This window comes from Bufo bufo, chromosome 1 (genome assembly GCF_905171765.1).
Source record: "Bufo bufo chromosome 1, aBufBuf1.1, whole genome shotgun sequence".
Taxonomy (NCBI): domain Eukaryota; kingdom Metazoa; phylum Chordata; class Amphibia; order Anura; family Bufonidae; genus Bufo; species Bufo bufo.
The window spans coordinates 669,338,026-669,345,726 of NC_053389.1; positions in this window are offsets into that span (position 1 = coordinate 669,338,026).

The window sequence follows — 7,701 nt, forward strand, 5'->3', positions numbered from 1 at the left end:
TGCCCCCTTATATGTGTCCCCTTATAGTTAGTATATATTTCCTGTCCCTCTCATGTAGATATGTGTATATGTATATATATATATATATATATATATATATATATATGTGGGCTTATAACTGCCCATTTATGATATAGTGTGTATGGACATGCATGTAGATGTGCCCCAAACATCTATATGGATGTATATACCTAAGTGCCCCCAGGTTGGGTAGTATGTATGTGTGTACATATATATATATATATATATATATATATATATGTGTATATGTGTATATATATATATATATTGATCAGCCTGGTTCGTTTATGACGTGGGAGTGTGTGATGTTATGTAGCAGCTGGGGGCTTACAGCTTGTGCAGGAAGTCCTTTGTTTCAGTTCTAGCATTCCGTCACACGACCCCACGATGATGTCATCACCCTCCTGTTGAAGAAGGAGGAGGGGGGCTGGTTTTGGGCTATAAAGCCCCAAGCAAAGCAGAGGTGCGGCCTCTTGCAACCAGACTAGATTCAGAGACACATGGGAGAGAGCGGCTCCATGATGACCGCCTGGAAAAGGCCTACTAACGTTGGAAGGATTAAGTATATACCTGTGTAGCCCCTACCTACCCCTCACATATCACCCCTGGTCCTGTAACCCCTATATTTGTGTCCCTGATGTGCACCTTGGGCCCTGATTCAACCCCTATCCCACCAACGATTAACCCTTTCCCTGCCAGGCATTACCCCTGGTAGTTACCCTGGTCCCTGTGTGCTGGTAACCCCTGATGGACCCTGGTCCCTGCCTACTGTGCACCCTGGCTACCCTTGCCCCTGAAACCCCTGATATACCCTTTCCCTACCCTGATTAAACCCTGGTGGTAACCCCTGCTTAAACCCTGCCACACACCCCCCCCCCCCCCCTCACTGTACACTTGCAGGGTATTTAGCCCCTGCATTGCTGTACAGTTCTGATATTATCCCCATTGTTAACCCTTTGTGTTTGTGGTCGGCTTACACCCCTGTAAGGCCACCGTTAACCCTCGGCGTACCCCATAGGGATAGTATAGAACTAGATGGGTGGGCTGTTATTATTCTATGTGTGAACTGTATAGTTAGTTGATGGGTGGAATTGGGAATGTGTAGTGTAGTTTAGGATTGTATATTTAGTGCTGTATTGTAGTTTACTGCGTGCGTAGTGTATTGTTAGTAATAAATACTGTTACTTGTAACTATCTGTGTAACGTGTAGTTATTGGCGATAGTTAGTAAGGCGCATGCAGTTAGAATAGCGACTAGTGTAAAGCATAGTGAAGGTATTGTTGTTATATAAAGGCATAAATGGGCGGAGTTATCACTAGATGGCTCCTCCAATTTATGAATATTAATTATCGATATTTGCATAAATATTGGTGATTAATATTCCCCCTTTACATTGGCGAGTCAGGCCCACTGCTTAGATTTTGAAATCTGTGTTTGGTTTTGAGGTTAGAGGTCGGTCATCCTGTGAATTGTCAGGCAAGAGAGACGTGGTCAGCGGTCTGAGCGTCTAGGACCTGATAATTCGGACAGGTAACGCGACTCTTCCTCACAGCACCAAGCGCAGATCAAAATCTTTAGCAGAGAATCTATAATCTATCTGTGTACTAATATTTTGCTGTTTGCTTTACACGGTCACTGCATCGCTCAAGTGATTGCAAGGGAGAAGCGGACACGTCACTGAAGGAGAAAATGGTGAGTATGGACTTCCCCACACTGCAACACTTGAGCAGACACAGCACATTTAACCCCATCCTCCCCACTACATACAAGTCAGCAGAAATGCTGTGGTCCGATTTGTTAGCACAGGCTTGTACTTATGACAAGCTTTGTGTGAACAAACGGATGGTGTTGAACAAGGCCACCAAACGGCTTCGGATGCTAGCCAAACTCGTTCATACGTTTGAGGCTAGCATCTGTAAGCCAAAGGAAGTGGCGCTGGTGTCTCAGTCAACGGAGACAATTCCTCCGGCCATTCACTGCCAGTGCTGTGCCAGTAATTCGGACCAGGTTTCGGCATTGCGGGCACAGCTGGCAGAGAATGTGCAGTCTACTGTTGACCGAGATGCGCAGGTAGCTAATATAGAGTCACAGTTAGTAGAGCTGCAGAGGCAGAAGGAGGAAATTGAGGCTAAGTTGACTCAGTCTTATACTGAGGTCAAGGCCTTCAAGGAGCGGACTGCCTCTACTGATGTGACGGTAGCCAAATTGAAGGCTGAGGTTGCTGTAAGGTCCCAGCTAATGTCTGGCATGCAACAGGTTATCACCAAGTTGGTGCCGGCCCTTTCTTTTTCCGTAAAGCCAGGGTCGGAATCTCCCAAAATGTTGCCCTGTGCAGGGCCACAAGGGGGGAGAGTAGTCTGTGACCGGTCTAATCATCAGGTCAAGCCGGTCCAGACTAACAGAGATTTTTCCCTGACTTTGGGAAAAAGAACTGTCGTGAAGAGTGCGTCCCTGAGGATGGTACAATTCAGGAGAAGGGAACACGGCTGCAGTGTAGATGGACCTGGGCCATGCAGAGCAAACTACAGATGTTTTGCATGTGGTGGCCTAGGTCACATAGCGAGACACTGCAAAACACACAGGACAGGAAACCAAGTCACGTGTTTCAGGTGTGGGAACAAAGGACACATTGCAAGGAATTGCCCTTGTGCAAGTAATTGCAATGTGTCCAACAGTATCAGACAGGTAACAAATTGTGCAGTGGGGTCTAGTCAGCTTGGCCATAAAGGAGTTACCTCTCGGCAGCATCACCAGCTGCTGAGGGGTCAGAGACGTTATGGATTTTAAAAGTCTGAGGTAGCTCCAGGCGAAAAGCCACGGGGTTAATGATGGCTACTATTTTGTAAGGGCCAATGAACCTAGGGCCCAGTTTCCAAGAGGGAACCTTTAATTTAATATTCCTAGTAGACAACCACACAGTCATTCACTCCTAGGTCCGGACCTGGCGACCGTCTCTTATCAGCCATGCATTTATATTTACCTCCCATATTTTTCAAATTAGCTTGCACTTTCTGCCATACAGAAGAAAGAGATGACGAAAACCGTTCCTCTTCTGGAACCCCAGAAGACCCCCCCTCTTTGAAAGTACAGAATTGGGGATGAAAACCTGCACCAAGAAATGGTAGATTCCTGACGACAATTATTTATGGCAAACTCGGCTAACGGTAAATATGATGACCACACCTCTTGGTTTTCAGACACAAAACATCTTAGATATGTCTCAAAGTTTTGGTTGGTACGCTCAGTCTGTCCATTCGACTGAGGATGGAAAGCTGAGGAAAAGGACAAGTGTACCCCCCAAACGGGAACAAAAAGCTTTCCAAAATGTAGAAATAAACTGGGTTCCCCGATCCGAAACAACATCGGAAGGGACCCCGTGAAGCTTTACGATTTCACTGATGAATACCTGAGCAAGAGTCTTAGCATTAGGTAGTGCTAGTAAAGCAATGAAGTGTACCATTTTGCGAAACCTGTCCACTACTACCAAGATAACTGTTTTACCCGCAGACAAAGGTAAGTCAGTGATAAAATCCATTGACAGATGTGTCCATGGCCTATTGGGAATGACAAGTGGCAATAAAGACCCTGCAGGACGTGTATGAGAGACTTTCGCGCGCGCACAAGTAGAACAGGAAGACACAAAATCCATTACATCCTGACGCAACCTTGGCCACCAAAAACGACGAGACAATAGCTCCAAGGTTGCTTTACTACCCGGGTGCCCAGCAAGTGCCGAATTATGATGTTCCTTTAATAATTTGAGACGCAGGTTTAACGGTACAAACAATTTCTCTGAGGGGCAAGAGACCGGGGCGTCCCCCTGGGCCTCTAACACCTTCCCCTCTAGAACAGAGTGTACCGCAGAGACAACCACTCCTCTTTGTAGAATGGGTACCGGATCACTCACATTACTCCCTCCCGGGAAACAACGAGATAATGCATCTGCCTTGGTATTTTTTGCCCCAGGACGATAGGTAATAACAAAGTTAAACCTGGTAAAAAATAGCGACCACCTAGCTTGTCTAGGGGTGAGACGCTTAGCTGATTCAAGGTACAGAAGGTTTTTGTGGTCCGTAATCACAGTGACGGGGTGGATTGCCCCCTCTAAAAAGTGATGCCATTCTTCAAACGCTAGTTTTATAGCTAATAGCTCCCTATTGCCAATATCATAGTTCTTCTCTGCTGCAGTTAGTTTTTTAGAAAAGAACGCACAAGGACGCCATTTGCCAGGAGACGGACCCTGAGACAGCACAGCCCCCACTCCCACCTCTGACGCATCTACTTCAACAATGAAAGGCTGGGAGACATCAGGTTGGATTAGTACAGGTGCCGAGGTAAACCTCTCTTTTAGAGAGGAAAAAGCAATTTTAGCGGCGTCAGACCATTTAGAAAAATCAGTCCCCTTCCTAGTCATGTCAGTAAGGGGTTTTACAATCACCGAATAATTTTTAATGAACTTTCTATAGAAATTTGCGAAGCCCAAGAACCATTGCAGTGCTTTGATGTTCTCAGGAAGATCCCAATCTAAAATGCCTGGACCTTCCTAGGATCCATACGGAAACCTGAAGCAGATAATAAATAACCTAGGAACTGTATTTCCTGAACGGCGAAGACACACTTTTCAATTTTAGCACATAATTTATTTATCCGTAGGACCTGCAGTACCTGTCTGACATGCACCTCATGTGTTTTCAGATCAGACAAATAAATTAAAATATCATCTAGGTATATCACCACAAACCTGCCGATAAGATGACTAAAAATGTCATTAACGAAATGTTGGAAGACAGCAGGAGCATTGGTCAGACCGAAAGGCATGACTAGATTTTCATAATGCCCCTCAGGGGTGTTAAAAGCTGTCTTCCACTCATCCCCTTCCTTGATACGAATCAGATTGTAGGCCCCCCTAAGATCAAGTTTTGAGAACCACCTAGCACCCGCAATCTGATTAAACAGGTCAGGAATGAGAGGAAGAGGGTATGGGTCTCGGATGGTTATCCGGTTTAATTCGTGAAAATCTAGGCAAGGACGCAGGCCCCCCATCTTTCTTTTTAACGAAGAAAAACCCTGCAGCCACGGGTGAAGAAGAGGGTCTGATGTGTCCCTTAGCCAAGCTCTCAGAGATATAATCTTTCATGGCTTGTCTCTATGGACCCGAAAGATTATATAACCTGGTCTTGGGTAATTTTGCACCGGGAATCAGGTTAAGCGGGCAATCATAAGGACGATGAGGTGGTAACTTCTGGCAACCCTTTTCAGAAAAAACGTCCTCAAAGTCTGAAACAAATGTAGGTAGGGTAGCTATGGAGGCGACTAAGCAATTGCTATTTAAGCAATTTTTTCTGCACTGCTCACTCCACTCCAATATCTCCCTGGCCTGCCAATCCACCACTGGATTGTGCGCTACCAACCAGGGAAGACCCAACACCACCGGAGTGGGGAGCCCCTCCAGAACATAACATGAAAGCAACTCGTTATGGTGGTCCCCTACCCGAAGGTGTAAGTTATGGACAATGTGAGTGAGGTTTCTCTGAGACAGAGGAGCAGAATCAATAGCGAATATGGGAATAGGTCTCTGTAGCGTACAGAGAGACAAACCCATAGTGTGGGCAAAATGGGCATCTATCAAATTTACTCCTGCTCCACTGTCTAGGAAAAAAGAAATAGTCTCCGTCTTAACGCCAAAAACAACAACCGCTGGCAACACAAATTGCGATGTTCGTATGGAGGAAACGTATACCCCCCGGCTAACATCCTCCACACAGCCTGGGGTTAGTAGTTTTCCGACGGTCTTTTGTTTTTGAGAAAGGAAGGACAGACATTAATAAAATGACCCCTCTCCCCACAGAAAAAACAAACCCCACGCCTACGGCGAGCCTCAGGAGGACGGACCTGACGAGTAGTTCCTCCTAGCTGCATAGGCTCGTCTAAGTCCGTACAGACTAACTGCTGCTTGGGAAGGGTTACCAGTTGCTCCGGATTTTTCAATCTGTCCCTAAGACGTCTATCTATCCTGATAGAGAGGGACATAACCGCATCAAGGGAAAAGGGAGTCTCATACAGCGCAAGCGCATCCTTAATCCTTTCGGATAACCCAGAGCAGAACTGACTCCTGAGAGCCGGGTCGTTCCACTGGGTATCTGTAGCCCACCTACGGAACTCTGAGCAATACTCCTCTACTGGCCGCTCTCCCTGTAGGAGTCTCCGTAACTTTGATTCAGCCAGTGCGATTCGGTTAGGGTCATCATATATGAGACCCAAGGCCCCAAAAAAATTCATCCACTGACCGGAGAGCCTGGGAATCAGTGGGTAAAGAGAACGCCCAGGATTGCGGTTCCCCCTGAAGCAGGGAAATAACAACCCCCACCCGCTGTTCTTCATTACCAGAGGAGTAAGGGCGCAGTTTAAAATATAATTTACAGGCCTCACGGAACGTCACAAATTTGTCCCTTCCCCCAGAAAATCAGGAAGAGCAACCTTGGGTTCCGCAACAACCTGGTTACCTGTAGCAACCGCTGGGCTTGCGGTCTGTAGCAATTGCTGCTGGAGGACCGACACCTTCAATCCTGCCACCTCCAAAGACAGGCCTTGAAGTTGCTTTGACAAAGCAGCAATTGGATCCATACTGGATTCTAAGTAGGTAGAAAGAAATTTGAGCCCTAATTTGAGCCCTATGTAGTGAACAGGGCGGTGGGATCACTAGTCCGCACCACTGACACTAAGAGGAAAACACCAAGGAGAGGACAGACAATACAGACAAACATATAATCCCAGGTGGGTGACAACAGCAGACCACCAAGGCCCAACAGGGATCCAGAGGGTAAAGTTCTGGAACAACAACCAGGGAACACAGCTACACAGCTCCAGTGGGTCAGTATAGAAGTCCAGGCAGGAAGCTCTATATCTGGCAACCAGAGAAGTGAGAGATGGGAATATAAGGAGGTAGGGATTGTTGGACAAGAAACAGCTGAGGAGGAGAAGCTACGGATTCCTGAGTGAGCCAAAAAGGATTGCAAGGCAAACCCAGAAAGCTACCATTAATAAACAGCACTGTCTTTAGACATAGAACGCGCAGCCACCCGCTGCGACTTCCTGACCCCGGGTATAACGGAGTCAGGCGTGGCTCTTGACACCCTCGTGACACCCCCTTAGACTTTTATCTTTGGGGTCATCTGAAGGCAATTGTCTATGCTGTTAAGATACGAGATGTGCAGCACCTGAAACTACGGATACTGGAAGCCTGTGCTAGCATTTCTCCTGTGGTGTTGCTATCAGTGTGTGAAGAGTGGGAGAAGAGGGTTGCATTGACAATCCAACACAATGGGCAGCATATTGAACACATTTTATAAGTGGTCAGAAACGTGTAAATAACTCATGAAAGAATAAAGGTTAAAACCAAGCACACCATTGTTTTTCTTGTGAAATTCCCAATAAGTTTGATGTGTCACATGACCCTCTTCCTATTGAAAAAACAAAAGTTGGATTCAAAATGGCCGACTTCAAAATGGCCACCATGGTCACCACCCATCTTGAAAAGTTTCCCCCCTCACATATACTAATGTGCCACAAACAGGAAGTTAATATCACCAACCATTCCAATTTTATTAAGGTGTATCCATATAAATGGCCCACCCTGTATATTGTGATAAATACCCATCCAACAAGGAGATATTCTACTGT